We start from the raw sequence: 19,977 nt of genomic DNA on the forward strand, positions 1-19,977 counted from the left end.
TTTGGAGATTGCAACCGGTACACAGAAAAAAGGTAACATATTTCATTTGAATTCCAGTGAGAAGACATGTTTGATTGCACAAATTGATGAGAGTTGGCTATGGCATAAAAGGCTATGTCATGTGATTTTGATTGCATTGTGAAGATCAGTTTAACTAAGGCAGTCAAAGATATACCTAAGATTGTGAAGCCCTATAATCTGGTATGTAAAGAATGTCAAATGGGTAAACGGGTCGAAACCTCTTTTAGGAGTATACAAGATAAATCTAATGATGTTCTTGATCTTATTCATATTGATTTGTGTAGCCCTGCTAGAGTTAAAAGTTTTCAAGGTAATAGATATTTTATGCTAATCATTGATGATTATTCTTGAACGATGTGGGTTACTTTTCTAAGGGAGAAATCTAAGGCATTTGAAAAGTTTAAAATCTTGAAGGCTAAAGTGGAAACTGAGACAAGATTGAAGATTAAATGTTTGAGGTTAGATCATGGTGGAGAATTCACATCTGACGAGTTTAATAATTTTTTTGAGAAGCATGGTATAAGAAGACAATTTGTTGCTCCCCGAACACCTCAGCAGAATTGAGTTGTGGAAAGGAAGAACAAAACTATCTTGGATGTTGCTAGAACAATGATGATGGAATATAGTCTACCTCATATCTACTAGAGAGAAGTAGTGAGCACAATGGTTTACACATTCAACAGAGTGCATATCAAAGGAGAACCCAATAAGACACCTTATGAATTATGGTTTGACAATACACCTATAGTTAAGTATTTTAGAATACTTGGTAGTAAATGTTATATCAAGAGAGATGATATCATTGTTAAATTTGATCCTAGATGTGATGAAGGAATATTTCTTGGTTATTCTAATGAAATAAAGGCATATAGATGTTATAATAAGAGATTGCAGAGAATTGTGGAGAGTGCTAATGTTAAGGTGGATGAGCTGAATAGAGGTCAAATTAGAGTTTATGAGAAGGAACTGTAGGTGGAAATGATTATATCTGAACTGGTAGAACCTTTACCGAAATAGAGTGTTGAACCCATTACTCCAGCAATATCAAAAATTTCTATAGTAACTAAAGAACCAAGAAGAGGAACAAAGAGTCAGAGGACTCCTAGGTATGTGAGATTGAATCATTCAGGAGATAAGATCATTGGGGATAAGAACAATGGAGTAATGACAAGAAGAAGACTGGCAACTAATGGGGTATGTTTCATTTCTCAATTTGAACCAGTATCAGTAATTGAGGCATGTAAAGATGAATATTGGTTGAAAGCTATGGGAGAAGAATTAGATCAGATTGAGAAGTATAACACCTGGACTTTGGTTCCTCGGCCTAAAAATAAGAATGTTATTGAAACTAAATGGGTTTTTAGGAATAAATTGAATCAGGATGGTCAAGTTGTAAGGAATAAGGCTAGATTGGTTTGTAAAGGATATTAGGATTGAAGCTATAATATTATTTCTTGTCTATGCTTCCCACAAAAACTACAAGGTTTATCAGATGGATGTTAAGTGTGCATTTTTTAATGTGGATCTTGATGAGGAAGTTTATATTGAGCAACCTGATTGTTTTTCACTATCAGATAATACAAGCATGGTTTGCAAGTTAAGGAAAGTTTTATATGGATTGAAACAAGCACCTAGAGCTTGTTATGCAAGGTTGGATAAATATCTTTTGAAGATTAGTTTTACCAAGCATAATGTTGATAGTAATTTATGTTATAAGATCACTAATGATAATATACTAATTATTGAAGTATTTGTTGATGACATTATTTTTGGAGGTGAAGATAAGTTATGCATGAAATTTTCTAAAAATATGGAGAAAGAATTTGAAATGTCTGTGATCCAGGAAATGAAACTTTTCTTAGGTTTGTAGATTACTCAGAATGGCAAATATATTTTCATCTGTCAAACTAAGTATGTTGGGGAATTTTTAGAGAAATTTGGTATGGGAGATTTTAAATCAGTAAGTACTCCTATGATTACAAGTGAGAAGTTGACAAGAAAAGATGTTTTTGCACTGGTAAATCCTACAAGATACAAATCTATGATTGGAGGTCTTCTTTATTTGACTTAGACTAGGCCTGACATAATGAATGTTGTTTGTATTGCATCTAGATTTCAGAGTGATCCTAGAGAAAATCATGAGAGTGTGGTGAAAAGGATTTTTAGATACTTACAAGGCACATCAGAATTGTTTCTATTTACTAAGTTGTCATTAGTTTTATGCCCAAAGTCATTCTATATACTCTAGTCCGTTAATACCACAGAGATTTCCAGTTGGTAATTACAAAGGTTGGTTACAGAGAAAGGCTAGTCACTAAGATGAGACACACCGAGATATCTACTGAGTAAAGTTCTATGTCTATCGAGTAGCAAAGAAGGTATACCAAGTCAATCTAAACCAAGTGAAAATGTGTTACCAGATTCAATGAACCTAGACACACATGTGAAACATGTTATAAGATTCGGGAACGTGGAACTGTTATTACATAGGAAATTGCATTTAAAGATTTTGTAGGATTTTGAGGGAGTTTATCCAATGAAGTAATTTCTATGTTTATTCATTTGATAAAACATGTTTGTATGATCAATGCATGAATAAGATCACCGTCTTAGAGATCTCTATATACAGAATGATTTGAGTATCTAATCAAGAGGGAAAGATGATGAGTTGAATATGAAAATATTGAGAGAAGATAAGATGTGAAGATTAACACAGATATTCAGAGGTCACTGAGAAGGTTTTTCAGAGAACAGTTTAAGTGATAGAGTATACAGAAGTGGTCACCAAGTTGACTTATCAATTACCGAGGTATGCTATGAGCAAGGCAATTTTATAATGAGCACACAGAGTCTGCTATAACATTTCAGATGTAAAGTTGCAGATATTTTGTAAAGATTTTGATTGAATTATTTTGAGTTAAGTTAGAAACCTTTAACAAGGTAAAAGACTCTAACAAAGTCTATAAATTGTAAAGCCTTTAACCAGGTACATCATTTTGTAAAAGTGTTTGTAAATCCTTTAGCAAGGTAGATCTAAAGATATTTGTACTCCTAACAGGGTAAGCTATCAGAAATAGCTAGACATGTAGCTCTAATCAAGCAATCTTGATTATTGCAGTAGTGAAGTTGTGGGTGCCATCCCCACTGTAGTTTTTCTCTCTAACCAAGAGTTTCTGCGTAACCAAAATCTTTGTGTTATGGAGTGAAATTTGCATGAATATTATTTCTGTGATTATGTTTCAGCATTATATATTATGAGATTAGTAGTATTCAGTTTATGTTTAACAGTAAAATTGTTGTTGAAGAAAAGTTTTGAAGTACCGATTCATCCCTCCCCTCTCAGTACATTAGCTTTCCTAGTTGGACCTAACAATTGGTAGCAGAGCTCTACTCTTGGTAAAGGGTTTAACAGCCTAAAGAGATAGATCCTATCAATGGAAGGCTACAAACAATCTCACAGAATTGTGAATCTTCAAGAAGAATTGGATCATGCTAATCAAGTGATTGTAGATATGCAGAGACAAATGCAAAGATCACTGAAAGTCAGAAGAAGGTTGTTTGATGATTTACAAGACTCACAAGAATTGGTGGAACAAATTGAGACATCATCTGAGAACAACATATCAGAAGAGTCTGAAGAAATGATTGTAGAACTGAGAGAAAAGAACAAAGCACTGAATGAACAGATAAAAGCAATGAAAAGGGAACATAAGTATTTCAACACATAAATGACTGAAAATCTTGATGCATTGAGAACAGCTAAAGATAATATTCAAAATGCAGAAAGAGAAAAACAACAGCTAGAAGCAATGGTGTCTAAAAAGAATGATGAAATATCAAGGATGACTGGAGTTTAACATAATCTATCTGATCAATTGGGCTATGCACATCATGAAGCAACTCTAAAAGAAAATGAGAACCAAGCATTGAAACTTGAATTGTCAAAATTGACCGATGAACTAGAAGAAGAAAATAAGTCCAAAGAAACACTGAAGAAAAGTTATGAAGCATCAAGAATGTTGGATGAGCAGCTAAACTTAAGATCACCTAACAAATCTATTGGACTCGGTTATAAAATAAATAACTCTACTGAGAAAGGGATCAACACCTAAGAAAGGAGAATCATCAAAGAAGGCTAGAAACAAAGATAAGATGAAAGGAAAGAAGCCTATCTGCAACTACTGTGGAAAACAAGGACATACTACCAACGTTTGCCGGATCAAAAAAGGTAAGCAACTGAATGTAACTAGGTCTGATGGTTATTGTTACAATTGCAATAAGTATGGTCACACATCTAAACAATGTAGGACAAAGTCTATTAACAATTATCAAAAGGCAAAATTCAAGGGGTTTTGCAAAAATTGCAATAGATATGGACACAATATAAAAAGTGTTGGTTTAAGCAGAAAAACCATATGTGGTCTCCACATCGAGCAAATACCAAAAGCTACCGAACTCACACAGATCTCAATCATCAATATATTGCAGTACCATGGGATTACAATACAAGGATATGGTGTGAATGTTGTGGAAGATACAAACATATAAGTGCTAACTGTATGATAAGGTTTGGAATGAACAATTGAAGATCATGGAGAAATCCTAGAATGGCATGCTTTCATTGTCACAAAGTTGGACACTTGGCTAAAGAATGTAGAGATCAACCCAGAGGAGATACTGAGGAGATAACAAGCAAACTACAGAGATTCTAGAAAAAGAAGGAAAATGTGTCAACCAATGAAGAAATCACCTTACCTACTGAGTTAGGTGCATCTACTTCCAATTAATCAATAAAGGTATGAAGGGACTGCATTCTCACAAGGTTAGATTTTAACAGTTCCTATTTAATCATATACTTAATTCTAAGATCTGCATAGCTAAGATGCAATAGCAAATTTGAAATATTATCTAGTCTTTTTGATTTACCAGAGAAGTCGATAAATAGATTAAGCCTGTCTAGTCAGTAAAAGCGTATAAGGGAGATAGTCGGTTTAGTTGAACCGAGTGCATTTAATGCTTAGTATACCTAACAACATGAAGCCCGATAAGGTCAAAAGGATGTATTTAAAGTACTCTGCGTGGTCATTTTTCACTTACAAGTTTTCAAAGAGCAGAGCTAAGCAAATTAAAGGTGATCAAACATTCCCAGAAGCAAAATCGAGGTATTTCACACAATCTTAAATGCATTTTCAAGAAAGTTAACCAATCAAAATCAGTTGTGAATATTTGCATTGTATTTACTAAGTTGGAAGTGTTTTCTAGTTATTTGAAACCCTAAGCTATTCCGTAAAGTAGAATTCCAAGTTTGAAATGGCTCCTAAGGTGCAAAAACCTATTGTAGTCGAGACCATTGAGAAGCCGTCAGTGAAATACACCTTACCTCCCAAAGTGGCATCTAAACCAGATGAGAAAACTGCATTCTCTCTTATTCCAGATAGAGTTCTATTGATTGAAGATGTCAAATTTTATACTAAGTGCCATGTTGAAGAGCTAGGTCATACTAAAATTAAGGATATGTATGATGAATTATGCACCGATGGAATCCTGGATAGCAAGTTTGAGCACATCAAAGTTAAGGTATTGATTGAAGCCCTAACCTATCCCTGAGTCTTCAAACCCCAATGGGTCAAATTTGTCTTGAGCAGAGTGCATGACAATTTTATGTGGTTAGAAGATCAACCTTTCAAGATCACCAAGGAGATTATTCACATAATAACCGGATACCCTATATTTGACCATGCCCGAGCAGAGAAGATGATTTCACAGAAGGAATTGATAACATTAACCGAAGTTGAGTATGATTTCAAAGGTCTTAAGTTGAACAATGTAACTAATGCAGAACTTAAGTTTTCTGTTAGAGTTATTGGTTATTGTTTCTTCCAGGTGGCAAGAGAAAACAATGTACCATGTGCAGCTATAGATTTGGCCTATAAAATTGTGAAAAAGGGTATGAAAATTGACTTATGTGAAGTGTTGTTGAAGAATCTTTTTGAAAATCTCAACACAATAAGGAAACCAAAGAAGAATAATACTGCTAACACACTAAATTTTGGGTCACTCTTAGTGTGTATGTTCTTCTATTTTTAGAAATTCTTTCCTCCAGTCTGTAACATTGATTGGGAATTACACCGACCAACCACCCATCAGATAAATGATTTCATCAATCAGCTAGGTGATAATTTCAATGCGATAATGGATGATTACTTTAACAATTTTCAGAAAAAGATGCATAGCAGGTATAGGATCCCACCGTAGCTATTGGAAAAGTACAAGGATACCATTTGTTTTGAGTTGGATACCGACTATTGTTATGTTAATGCAGTAGAGCCAAGGACTCAATCTTTACCACCTATGGGTTATGAGATTGATTTTGACATTGCTCAATAACAGATAGATGCCTTCTTAGCACTTCCAAGGCATCCTACTGAGATCAGGTATGGCACCTATGAAGAGGTAAAATAAAAAGTAAAAATGAGCATTGTAGTACCTAAGGCTACCAGAAAAGCCACCAAAATGATAAAGGATTTAACTAAAAAGTTTGGAGAAGGTTCTACCTCCACTCCTACCAAGAGTGATCAACTTTCAATCGAGGAAGAATCTGAAGCTCAAGAAGCAGCAATTACACTAAGCACCGAGTTGCCAAAAGGCAAAATTTTGAAAAGGAAGAAACAAGATACAACCAAGATATCACCAACCCCACTAGTAAAGTGACCGATCACTAGATCATCTGTTGTGTCACCCGGTAAGAGGCACAAAAATGTTGAAATGCCTAAGGTTACAAAAACTTATAAAAAGATGACCAGAAAATTAATTTTGAATAAAGAGTCAAGTGACACAGAGTCTGAAGATGCAAATAAATTTCAGATTGTAAAAAGCACTACAGAAGATGTACACGGTGTTGATAATTTTTGTGCAAATTTAAAACAATATGGTGGATTTGGGACATTTAGATATGTAAAGTATGACTCCAGAACAGAAGAAGAGAAGAGGAAAATAGAAGAGTCAGTAGTGTGTACACTTCTCAAGTTCTGAGTAGTTCCATTGGAAGTAACTGACTTTCTTCCAAATGCATTTTACTCTCATATTGACAATAGATGGAAATATGCTATAAACTCAGAGAAGCATAATAGAGAAAGAGTTTTGGTACATCTCTTTCTAGATATGTCGGTAGATGATATAAAAGATCATTTGAAAAAATACCAGACAAATTTTCAAGTTAAGCAAAGGGCCTTGAAAATGATGATTGGCCTTTATCTTCAAGTGGAGAATGAAACTAAATAAAAATGGCAAGAAATATTCAGAATTCAGACTGAAAAACCTCAAGGTGAAGTGGAGATAGTTGACATCACCGAGCAAGATCTTGCTTCAACTATTCAGTTAGATGAGGATGTCATGGATACTGAGGCACATGAAGAAGCAATGATAGAAGGGAATGCCTATGCCAAACTAGTATCAAGTGAATCAGTTTTGGAACAAGTTAAGTCCTATCCTCCGGTAACCCAACAAGTTTCAACTGAGAAACCATAGAACACAGATCAAGGTAAAGAGGGTCAAAAGGCTACACAAGGTGAATCTACCTCTCAGGCCACCAACAAGAAAAATTCCCAAGCACCTTCAAAAACTGAAACTGTTGCCACTGAGACCCCAACCAACGAAACATCGAAGGATACAACAGAGGCTACAAGAACCGACAAAAGTGTTTTCTCCACCGAGAAACTTACCGAGGAAGGACAAGCCTCCAAAGCTATTGTCCTCATTCAACCGATGAAGGAATCATCATTAAAGGAGAAGAAAGTAAAGAAGCATGGTTTCAAGATAGATCTATCAAAGCCTATTGTGTTGCTGAATGTTGACATTACAAAACTAAAAGGGCAAGCACTGATAGAATTCGGTGAGCTTTGTAAAGCCAAAGCAGAGTAGGAAAAAAAGATAGCTATACAAAAGAAGAATCGAGTACTTCAGAAGGTTAAAGCATTATTGACAGACACGCTACCTAAAGCTACCATAAATAAAGATGCTGCCATCCATATGCAACTGGATGAACTACTCACTCAATTGGAAGCATCAAGGGTAGAAGCATCAAAATACCTTAGCAAATTGAAAGAAAAAGAGCTAACTACCAAGATGATTGAAGAAGTGCAGAAAGCAATTGCTATAGGTAAAACTAAGCTTATTGGATTCATTTATGAGTTGTCCCCTCAACTCAAGCATATTCTTTATTTATTTCAGAAGTTATGTACATTCTTATTCTTTATTAAAGATATCAAGAATAAGACCGAAGTCATTGAGAAAGAGATTACCGATCTCTCAAATAAATTGGCTATCGAGCCAAATTCTATTTAGAATTTTTATACAAAGCTACAAACTCTTATGGCTCAATAGTTAGAACTTTGGAATGTAGAGCACAAAATAAGGATGGATATCATGACTCTTCAGACATTATTTATTCCCCATTTATCATCAGTTCAAGAGCAGATCAACTGAGGTACCCAATTGTCCATTCAAGCAGAGGGAAGCACTTTAGATGGTTTGATCTCACTATCCGCTGATATCACAACTCAAAGTTCTCTAATGGAAAGTGTCAAGGATGCACTTTCCAATGCTCTCAAAGATGATCATACAAAGTATAAATCTATTTTTGACCAGTTGCCCCCACCAAATGGTAACTAGTTTCGATGTTTGTCAAAAAGGGGGAGTGTACTGAGTATACAGAGTATCTGAGTGTACAGAGTTAATAATATTGTAGCGTCGTAAATTGTACGCACTTGCTAAAGTGGTACAATTTCACACCTAGTTTAGCACCCGCCTTGGTGCATTTTGCATTTTGCATTGCATTTCCCCTTTAGCACTTAATTAATTAAATTAATTAGGTCTAAGGTCTTATTTCATCATCTTCCACATCATAAAGTTGGGCCCTTTCATCAAAAGTGTGCCCCTTTCATTTTATTCCTCCAATACATCATTTAATCAAAAACCCTAATTAGGTCCTATTTTGAACTTGGGGGCTTGATTTCGGGGGTCAAAACATCTTGAAATCACCTGTAACTTTGGGATTCACTCTAAAATCATCGTATCTGATGGCCCTGAAAATTTGGTGAAAAGTTGTCGGGACCATGGCGCCCGGAGTGCACATGGTCTCGGACATTTTTCTCGAAATTTCAGGAGCGCAATCCAATCATAAAATAAAGCTTAACCCCAAGAAATTGGCAGGAGATTCAATCTCTAGGTCGGCCAAAAGTTGAAATTAAGACCTAGGGTTTCATATATAAGAGCTCTCTTTCTTCATTTGAAAGGATCCGAATTTTGGTTTTCAAGGACCTTCTATGCAGCGAAAGAGAAGATCTTTGAAGACTTCAACAACATTCAACATCCATCCATCAAGCATCCATCAATTTCATTCATCCATTTAGGGCTTTGAAGGCATTGAAGAACAATAAGGGATCACCGACTGAAGATTGGCTTGTACCCCTCCCTTGGGGTTGGGTATGATTTCATGTTGTTTTCATCTCTTTACATAAGCTTCATTATATCATTTGTATTCATGCTTTAGATCACTTTGCATCTTGATTTGGAGCATTTACATTATCATTTACAAGCAATTAGGGTTTACTTTCTAGGTTGCTCTAGTTTGCTTACTTGCATTTTAGGATCTTGCACACACACAAGGTCTGCACACACATTACTTTTACAATACAACTTGGCTATTCATGGAGGTGGAAATCACCAAAGCGGGGGTTTGACTAAGGCAAAACCCTATATAGCCGCCCAAAACACCTTTTCAGATATAAGTGCAGATTTCGGGATTCAGACGACGCCGTAAGTTACAGATCCGAAAGAAGCAGATGGAGACGGGACCACACACCAAGTTTCAGAGCAGAAGACCAGGACAGGGGCATGGGGCACCCTGGTCCTGCTAGGATAGGGGTGCTAGGCGCCCTGGTCCCTGGGACAGGGGCACTGGGCGCCCTGGTCCTCCTGACAGACAACATTTCTGACAGTTTTCCAAAGTGCAAAACAGCAGTTTCAGGTGCAGTTTCAGGTGCAGAATCAGGACAGTGGCGCCCGCACCCCCATCCCGAACATTTCCACTCAGATTTTGACTCTGGGTATGCATTTGCATTCTTGTCTTATCTTTGTATTTACAGCTTTTCATAGTTTAAGTTTAATTCTGCAATCTTATTATTAGTTCATACTTGCACTTTGGGATTAGGAATTGAACTTGTACCATTTTATCTTTCAATTACAACAAAGGAATAGAAATCCTAATAGGTAGCCCATGGCTCTCTCTTCTACAAAAAGAAGTAGCCAATTGTGTGATACCTCTAGGCTCTTTCATATTCCGCAATGTGTGTCAAAAGGTAGGATTAGGACATGTTAGCCTAGTCTCGCTTTTTCCCCTACACATTTTGGTGAACCCGACGTGAATCTTATTATTTCTTTCTCTTGCATTACATTTGTTAGATATAAATCTAGATTTAGCATGTTTCATTTAAGTTTCATTTTCATAAAAAAAAAAAAGAAGAAAAAAAAAAGGGGAAGGAAAAGAAAGAGTGTGTTTTGTTTCTTTGCATTGTGTGCAATTTTTATTTCAAAATGTCAGATTTTTATTTGAAAGATGTTCATATTTGTGATGATTATGAGTTAGATGAAGCTTTAGATGAGTTTTTGAAACCTAAAGATACCAAACCTTCATTTTACCAAAAACTCATAAACATTGTTACTATGCCATTTCGTTGTGATGAGAAAGATAAGTCGAATGATTCCTCTCAAGGGTACATTCCTATCAACTCTTCCACTAAATCTAGTAACATGGTTGTTTTCAATGATCCCCTCTATGAAGAGATATCTCCTTTTGAATCAAAAGATAAGCCTTTTAATAGATATGATCATGCTTTGTGGGATGATGCCCTTGATGACTGTGTGGCTCCTAAAAAACGCTCCCTTCATGAGGATCCTTTTGTGCAAGAAGATGACATTATCCCTACATTTCCTAGTGATGGAATTTCCTTTTCCAACAAAATTCCCACTAGAGAGGATGAATTAATGATAAATTCTTACCCTTCTCCTAAAGTTTGTCTTACCCATAAGCATCCCTTAGAGAAAGAAGATGAAATAATAAGCAATTTCCTTAACTCTCTCTCCCCTAAAGATCATATTGAACATATTTTGAGGAAAGAGGATGAGTTTAACACATCTATTAATGCTCTCCCTCCTAAGGATGAGGAATTAATAAACAATGTTATCTCCTCTCCCGAAATTGACAATACTTCAAACATTCCTTTCAACAACCTCACTATTTGGGATGAACCATTAGAAGAAGGTATAGATTATTCTCTACCCCTAGCCAAAGGGGATGAAATCAAGATTGAAAACTCCCTTGATAGTTTCTCACCTTCCTTGAATCTCAATCATTCTTCCTCTAAAAATAAAGCATCTCCCTCTCCTCAACTTGGTTCTACTCATAAGGAAACCTTAGTTCAAAGTAAGATGGTTAACATCTCTTTCAAAGATCTCCCTCTCAAAAGTGAGACTTTAGAGAGTAATGTTGATTCTTCTCCTAGAGAGTTTATTCCCCATGTAGATCCTTTGATGATAGAGGATGATATGACCTTTCCTAGTATTACTTTTCCTACTAGAACATAAATGCCTACCCCCGGTCTCTCTCCTAAAATTGATTTAATCCATGATAAGATTTTAGTGCAAGAGAAGACTATCAATAATTTTTCCAATACTTTTGTTCATTCCTCTAAACCATCCTTAATCAATTTGATACATGTGAATGAAACACCTAACAAACCTCTCTTCACTGTCCAAGGTGCTTGTCCTTCTCAAAATTCTCAACCTTTAAATAAGCCTATCTTAGTGGTTCAAGGCGGTTATGCTAATGATTCTTTTTGCACTCCTAAGAAACCTATTATTACTGTGCAAGGAGGTTATTCTACTAAGAGCCCTTATGAGTATGCTAAGAAAATGACTAGAGAGAGTTATCATGCGGTTGCCCATACTTATAATACTAGAAATAATAGGCAGCCTAATCTTCCTCCTGTTACTCCAGTGTCTCTTCCTAATCCTCAACCAATTCTTCTGCAAGCTCCATGGATTTCACAAGTTCTTGGTAAGGAATATGATCTCATAGAACAACTTAAAACTACCCCTGCTAAGATATCCCTTTGGGATTTGATCCAAACTTCTTCCGCTCATCATGGAATGTTACAAGATGCCTTGAAAGATTTGAATGTTCCTCCACCTAATACATCTAGTAATATAGTGTCTTTGGTTAACTCTGTGATGAATCCTAAAGCTCAAATTGTGTTTACTCAAGATGAATTGCCTACTAGTGAAATTCAACATCAATATGATCCCTTGATGATTGTGGTTATCATAAATGACACTGCTATAAGACGAACACTAGTAGATAATGGTTCTCGCCTTAATGTGTGTAGCATTAATCTATTGCATAAGATGAATGTGGATACATCCCTTATTGAGCCTGACTCTCGTCCCATTCGAGGCTTTGATAATGTGGCTAAGTCTTCATTAGGTATTATCACCTTACCCATCACAGTGGGACCTGTTACTTTGCCTACTCCTATCCATGTTATGTCGGGAAATCTAACATACAACTTGTTATTAGGGAGACCTTGGATTCACAATATGCAAGCTGTCCCCTCTACATTGCATAGACAAGTTAAATTTATTTATAACAATAAGACATATACCTTGATAGGTGATACTAATTTTCAAACTTGTTTGCAAACATCTACTTCCGAAGGGAGTTCTTCTAAGCCTTCCTCTTCTAGTGATGACTCGTTAAACAAGATACCTATGGATGAATCATCACCCTCTGATAATCAAAATTCTTTGGATGAGTCTAAAGTTCCTGAAGAAGATTCTTCTCAACTTGAATCTACACATGAAAAGGCTTTTTATCCTGAGAAGGTTCTCGCAGAAGACGATTGGGGATCTCTTGATTTCAATCCCACCTTTGTAGGTGAGTATAGGGTTCCTCCTAGAGAGCTTAAAGTTAAAAAGAAGGAAGAAACTAGAGATCAATCAGTCTTACCTGAACCTATGAGCAATAATTTTGTGGCTGCTTCTCAAACTTCTTCTCCTCACACCTCTAATTCTGAAGAATTTGATTCTTTGCCTTATGAAAAACCACCTTTTCTTTCTGAAATGGCTAATCGTTATGGTCGTGGTTTCCATATTTTGGCTAAGAGTGGCTATAGTGGAAATGGTTGTGGTGCAAATGAATAAGGAATTAAAGTTCCTTTAGAACATAACATGCATGAATATTCATTTGGACTTGGATATAATCTTTCTAAGCCCACCAAAGCATCTAAAAGACCATCTCTCAATGTGAATGCTATATTTAGTAGTGATGATGATCTCACTTCAACTAAATCATCTTCTATAAACTCTCATTCCCCTCATAAGGAAATCTTGGCAATGAACAAATCTCTTTATGACTCCCCTCAAATTTCTAAATCCACTTACGAATCTTTATCTCCTATTCATCATAAAGTCCTTTCCTCCAGGGATAAGGCTCTAATAAATTACACTCATCCCTCTTCTAAGATTTCTTGTAACTTTTCTTCTTCAATTTTTATCATTTTATACATGTTTTTGATCTCACTTATAGTTGAGAATTTAGCATGTCATATTCAAATACCTCATTCAATCTATCATGTCTTTAAATAACATTAATGGCTATTATGTTGCTCATCATTATGTGACATTGGTAGCTCATTTACTGGGGGCTCATTGTCATTCATGATGGTACAATTTCAAGTGCAATCATATTTTTGAAGCAACATAATAGCCTAATTTTCTATGTTATCTTTTGTTCCTATGGGGAAAAGAGTGATTTCATACATCTCTTCTTTTTATGATTAAAATTTCCCTTTGGGGTAATAGTGTGGAAATATTGATCATCTTTTCTTTAGAATCCTCTTTTCTTAGATATGAGAGAAGATGTGTATTCTCTTTCTTATCCTACCCACTTCTTGTGAGGAGCATTTTACATACACTAATGTCTTGCTCTCATGAACTCATGTGAGTATGTAGTACATTTTTCTTATGTCTAAATCTCTCCCTAGAAGATTGTGTAAGTCCTTCTCATTGTCCTTATCCTTGGGAGGCAATGATCTTTCCTTATTTTTATCTAAGGATCCACTTTTTCCTATTTTGTGGATGGTGTGAACTTTATTACTTGATGTTATTCCTTGTATGCATTTGTTGTTGTTTGTTCAAGGATTCTCTCTTACAAGAGGTGTAAGTCCTTGACTACAACCTCTTTTGTACTTGGTAAAATACATCCATAATGAATTCACTCTCCCAATTGGATTAAAAAGAGCGTCATCCTTCATTAAGAATCACTTTCACCTCGCAAAAGAAGGAAGTATTGCATTCTTATTCTCTTCTTTGTCTTATTCTAGAAAATGATATATTTATCTAAGATAATTCCTCTCAGGGATAGGTGTCTTTTGTACAAAGATCTCTTCTCCTCTAAGGATCTCCTTTACACATACTACAAGATGTCCCTTTTCAACTATCTTATCCTTTCTTAAAGAGTAAAAAACTCTCTTGCTTGGATCTATGACATTGTTGCATTTTTGGGGTATCTTCTTTTGTGATGAAGGTAGGTATCCTTGTTCTACTTTGCTTATGACATAAACATTACACTTTTTGAGCAATGGGTCATTCTCGGAACCAGAGCACAGACTCTTAGAGCGAGATGTCTCCATTTTTCTTTTATGCAAGGTGATTATTCTCGGAACCAGAGCACAGACTCTTAGAGCGAGATGTCACGCTTTTGTACTATACATATACAGGTTGTAGAATACTCGGGCATAGAATCCTATGAGGTGCTTCTAACCTCCCATACACACACATGCACGAAGTTGAGTGGAACTAGCGGCATAAGGCTAGACTTTCTCACTCTCCTCCCTTACATGGATCACCTAGACAGACTCTAGGGGCTAGTTTTCCATGTCCTTTTTCCCATGGATCACCTATCCAAGATCTAGGGGTGAGAAGTCCATGTTTTCTCTCTCACTATTCTTCTCATGGATCACCAATGTGTGTATTCATGCTTTTTTCCTTTCTTTTCTTCTCTTTGCATTTTGTTTCCATTTACATCCTTCATCTTGTGTTAGAGAACTCTCAAATCCTCACACTCTTTGTTGTGTTGGAATTGAGATTTAGTCCTCTTTCGTACCAAATGATTCTCCATTAGTTTTTGATCTCATACCAAATCTTCTTGTGAGCATTTGTCATCAATATTCTTTAACAATTCGAAGTGGTAAACATGATACCCTGTTTCAACTCACTAAAATTAGCAAGCCGAAACAGGGGGGGCATATAGCTACCCTTGAATTTTCATCACCTTCCTTAGTAAGCATTAGGTGATTTTGTGATCTAACGTGTGTTTTGTAGGGTGTGGTTCCTAACTGTGTACTGCAGATACCGCTGGGGGCTTCGTTTGACAGACTTATGGATATATCCTTTTTCAAATAATGTTTACTTTTCTGTACTTTAGCTTGCATATGCACATAGTGTTCATATGACCGCTAAAGTGGGGGCTAAATGTAGCGTTGTAAATTGTATGCACTTGCTAAAGTGGTACAATTTCACACCAAGTTTAGCACCCGCCTTGGCGCATTTTGCATTTTGCATTGCATTTCCCCTTTAGCACTTAATTAATTAAATTAATTAGGTCTAAGGTCTTATTTCATCATCTTCCACATCATAAAGTTAGGCCCTTTCATCAAAAGTGTGCCCCTTTCATTTTATTCCTCCAATACATCATTTAATCAAAAACCCTAATTAGGTCCTATTTTGAACTTCGGGGCTTGATTTCGGGGGTCAAAACATCTCGAAATCACCTGTAACTTCAGGATTTGCTCTAAAATCATCGTATCCGACGACCCTGAAAATTTGGTGAAAAGTTGTCGGGGCCATGGCGCCCGGAGTGCACATGGTCCCGGACATTTTTCTCGAAATTTCAGGAGTGCAATTCAATCATAAAATAAAGCTTAACCCCAAGAAATTGGCGGGAGATTCAATCTCTAGGTCGGCCAAAAGTTGAAATTAAGACCTAGGGTTTCATATATAAGAGCTCTCTTTCTTCATTTGAAAGGATCTGAATTTTGGTTTTCAAGGACCTTCTATGCAGCGAAAGAGCAGATCTTTGAAGACTTCAACCACATTCAACATCCATCCATCAAGCATCCATCAATTTCATTCATCCATTTAGGGCTTTGAAGGCATTGAAGAACAATAAGGGATCACCGACTGAAGATTGGCTTGTACCCCTCCCTTGGGGTTGGGTATGATTTCATGTTGTTTTCATGTCTTTGCATAAGCTTCATTATATCATTTTTATTCATGCTTTAGATCACTTTGCATCTTGATTTGGAGCATTTACATTATCATTTACAAGCAATTAGGGTTTACTTTCTAGGTTGCTCTAGTTTGCTTACTTGCATTTCAGGATCTTGCACACACACAAGGTCTGCACACACATTACTTTTACAATACAACTTGGCTATTCGTGGAGGTGGAAATCACCAAAGTGGGGGTTTGACTAAGGCAAAACCCTATATAGCCACCCAAAACACCTTTTCAGATATAAGTGCAGATTTCGGGATTCAGATGACGCCGCAAGTTGCAGATCCGAAAGAAGCAGACAGAGACGAGACCACACACCAAGTTTCAGAGCAGAAGACCAGGATAGGGGCATGGGGCACCCTGATCCTACCAGGATAGGGGCACTAGGCACCCTGGTCCCTAGGACAGGGGTGCTGGGTGCCCTGGTCCTCCTAACAGACAACATTTCCGATAGTTTTCCAGAGTGCAAAACAGCAGTTTCAGGTGCAGTTTCAGGTGCAGAATCAGGACAGTGGTGCCCGCACCCCCGTCCCAAACATTTCCACTTAGATTTTGACTCTGGGTACACATTTGAATTCTTGTCTTATCTTTGTATTTACAGCTTTTCATAGTTTAAGTTCAATTCTGCAATCTTGTTATTAGTTCATACTTGCACTTTGGGATTAGGAATTGAACTTGTACCATTTTATCTTTCAATTACAACAAAGGAATAGAAATCCTAATAGGTAGCCCATGGATCTCTCTTCTACAAAAAGAAGTAGCCAATTGTGTGATACCTCTAGGCTCTTTCGTATTCCACAATGTGTGTCAAAAGGTAGGATTAGGGCATGTTAGCCTAGTCTCGCTTTTTCCCCTACACAAATATATATACCGAGTGTACAGTTGAAATTCACAGGGGGAGCATAGAACATCAAGAGCATAAAATACAGAGTATAGAACATAAAGTTATACAACATATTGATAAGGGGAGTATGCATTTGAGTATGTATTTGAACAAATGTATATACTACCATTTCAGTTTATTTTGTAAAGTATATAGATTTTGTATTATGATTTTGAAAGGAGTTTTGTCAAACATACCAAACTAATGTCAAAAGGCAAGATTGTTGCTATTTACTAAGTTGTCATTATTTTTATGCCCAAAGTCATTCTATATACTCTAGTCAGCTAATACCACTGAAATGTCCAGTCGGTAATTACTAAGGTGTCGGTTACAAAGAAAGGCTAGTCACCGAGATGAGACAAACTGAGCTATCTACCGAGTAAAGTTCTATGTCTACTGAGCAGCAAAGAAGGTATACCGAGTCAATCTGAATCGAGTGAAAACGTGTTACCAGATTCAATGAACCTAGACACACATGTGAAACGTGTTACAAGATTCAAGAACATTGAACCGTTATTACATAGGAAATTGCATGTAAAGATTTTGTATGATTTTGAAGGAGTTTATCCAATGAAATAATTTCTACATTTATTCATTCGATAAAACATGTTTGTATGATCGATGCATGAATAAGATCACCATCTCAGAGATCTATATATACAGAATGATTTGAGTATCTAATCAAGAGGGAAAGATGATGAGTTGAATATGAAAATATTGAGAGAAGATAAGATGTGAAGATTAACACAGATATTCAGAGGTCACCAAGAAGGTTTTTTAGAGAACAGTTTAAGTGATAGAGTATACAGAAGTGGTCACCGAGTTGACTTATCAATTACCGAGGTATGCTATGAGCAAGGTAATTTTATATTGAGTACACAGAGTCTGCTATAACATTTCAGATGTAAAGTTGCAGATATTTTGTAAAGATTTTGATTGAATTATTTTGAGTTAAGTTAGAAACCTTTAACAAGGTAAAAGACTCTAACAAAGTCTATAAATTGTAAAGCCTTTAACCAGGTACAACATTTTGTAAAAGTGTTTGTAAAACCTTTAGCAAGGTAGATCTAAAGATCTTTGTACTCCTAATAGGGTAAGCTATCAGAAATAGCTAAACATGTAGCTCTAACCAAGCAATCTAAATTATTGCAGTAGTGAAGTTGTGGGTGTCATCCCCACTACAGTTTTTCTCTCTAACCAAGAGTTTCTACGTAACCAAAATCTTTGTGTTATGGAGTGAAATTTGTATGAATATTATTTTTGTGATTATGTTTCAGCGTTATATATTATGAGATTAGTTGTATTCAGTTTATGTTTAATAGTAAAATTGTTGTTGAAGAAAAGTTTTGAAGTACTGATTCACCCCTCCCCTCTCAGTACATTAGCTTTCCTAGTTGGAACTAACATAGAATATGGTTTGTGGTACCCTAAGGATGATGAATTTTATTTATGTGCATATATAGATGTTGATTGGGCTAGAGATATTGATTATCAGAAAAGTACTTCCGATGGAGATTTCTTTCTTGGAAAGAAGTTGGTTTCATGGATCAACAAGAAACAATAATGTACTTCTTTATCTACTACTAAAGATGAGTATGTTGATGTTGCTGCTAACTGTACACAGGTTTTATGGATAAAGAAAATGTTGAAGGATATCAGAGTGCATTGCACTGGACTGATAGTTATTCACTGTGATAACTCTGCTGCTATTGATATATCAAAGAATCCAGTATTTTACTCTAAGACAAAACACATATCTATAAAGTATAACTTTTTGAAGGAGAAGGTGGAATAAAATGAAGTTAGATTGGTTTATGTGAACACTAAAGAGTAGATTGCATATATTTTCACTAAACCTTTTCCTAAAGAACCATTTGAGTACCTGAGAGATAGGTTAGGGGATTTTTCCCCTCCAACATAGAACTGATTGATGCTTTTTGGCATCAGTCCAGTATGCATTATCAGAGATATTTTTCATTCTAGCATTCATGTGGGGATGCTACTACTCAGGAGGAGGAGTCATCTTTGTGATTCAGTGGTTTATGTTTTTGCTTTGATATTTTTGTCAGATTTCTAGCACTGATGTCAAAGGGGAAGAGATATTGATGTGAAAAAGAAAAACTTAAGGAGTTGACTTAAAGAGTTGTATACATTAGGGGGACATATATATTTATAATTCAGAGCTTTACAAAGATATCATTCATAGAAAGAGTTTGTTCCTTGTTTCAGAACTTCATTGTTATACCTTTATGTGGGAGATTGTTGGTTGTCTTCCATTAGGGGAGACTTGTTTGGCATTTCTTGGTACTTAGATTTTTTTCACATCTAGTGTTGCCATCAATTTCAAAGGGGGAGATTCTTGGCCATTTGGAGGAATTGATTATGTGTTGCATTGATGTTTTTTCATTGATGTCAACACTAGTTGTTCTGGATGCTTTCCCGTCACCCATCTGGTTCGACTAGGTTGAGTAGTTTCTGATTGGTTTGGATTCAGCATAATCCGATATGCTCTGGTATGGTTTGGTTATGGAATTGGATTATTCATGATACTCATGTTCATATTCAGTCAGTTGGTTTTGGTCTGGTGATCAGATGCTATCATGCTTGCTTGGAAGCTTGGCTTGTGATAGTGACGAGGGTTTCACCGACAGAGCTTTTGTTGAAAATCTTTGATGATATGC

Source organism: Cryptomeria japonica, chromosome 10 (assembly GCF_030272615.1).
Source record: "Cryptomeria japonica chromosome 10, Sugi_1.0, whole genome shotgun sequence".
Classification (NCBI taxonomy): domain Eukaryota; kingdom Viridiplantae; phylum Streptophyta; class Pinopsida; order Cupressales; family Cupressaceae; genus Cryptomeria; species Cryptomeria japonica.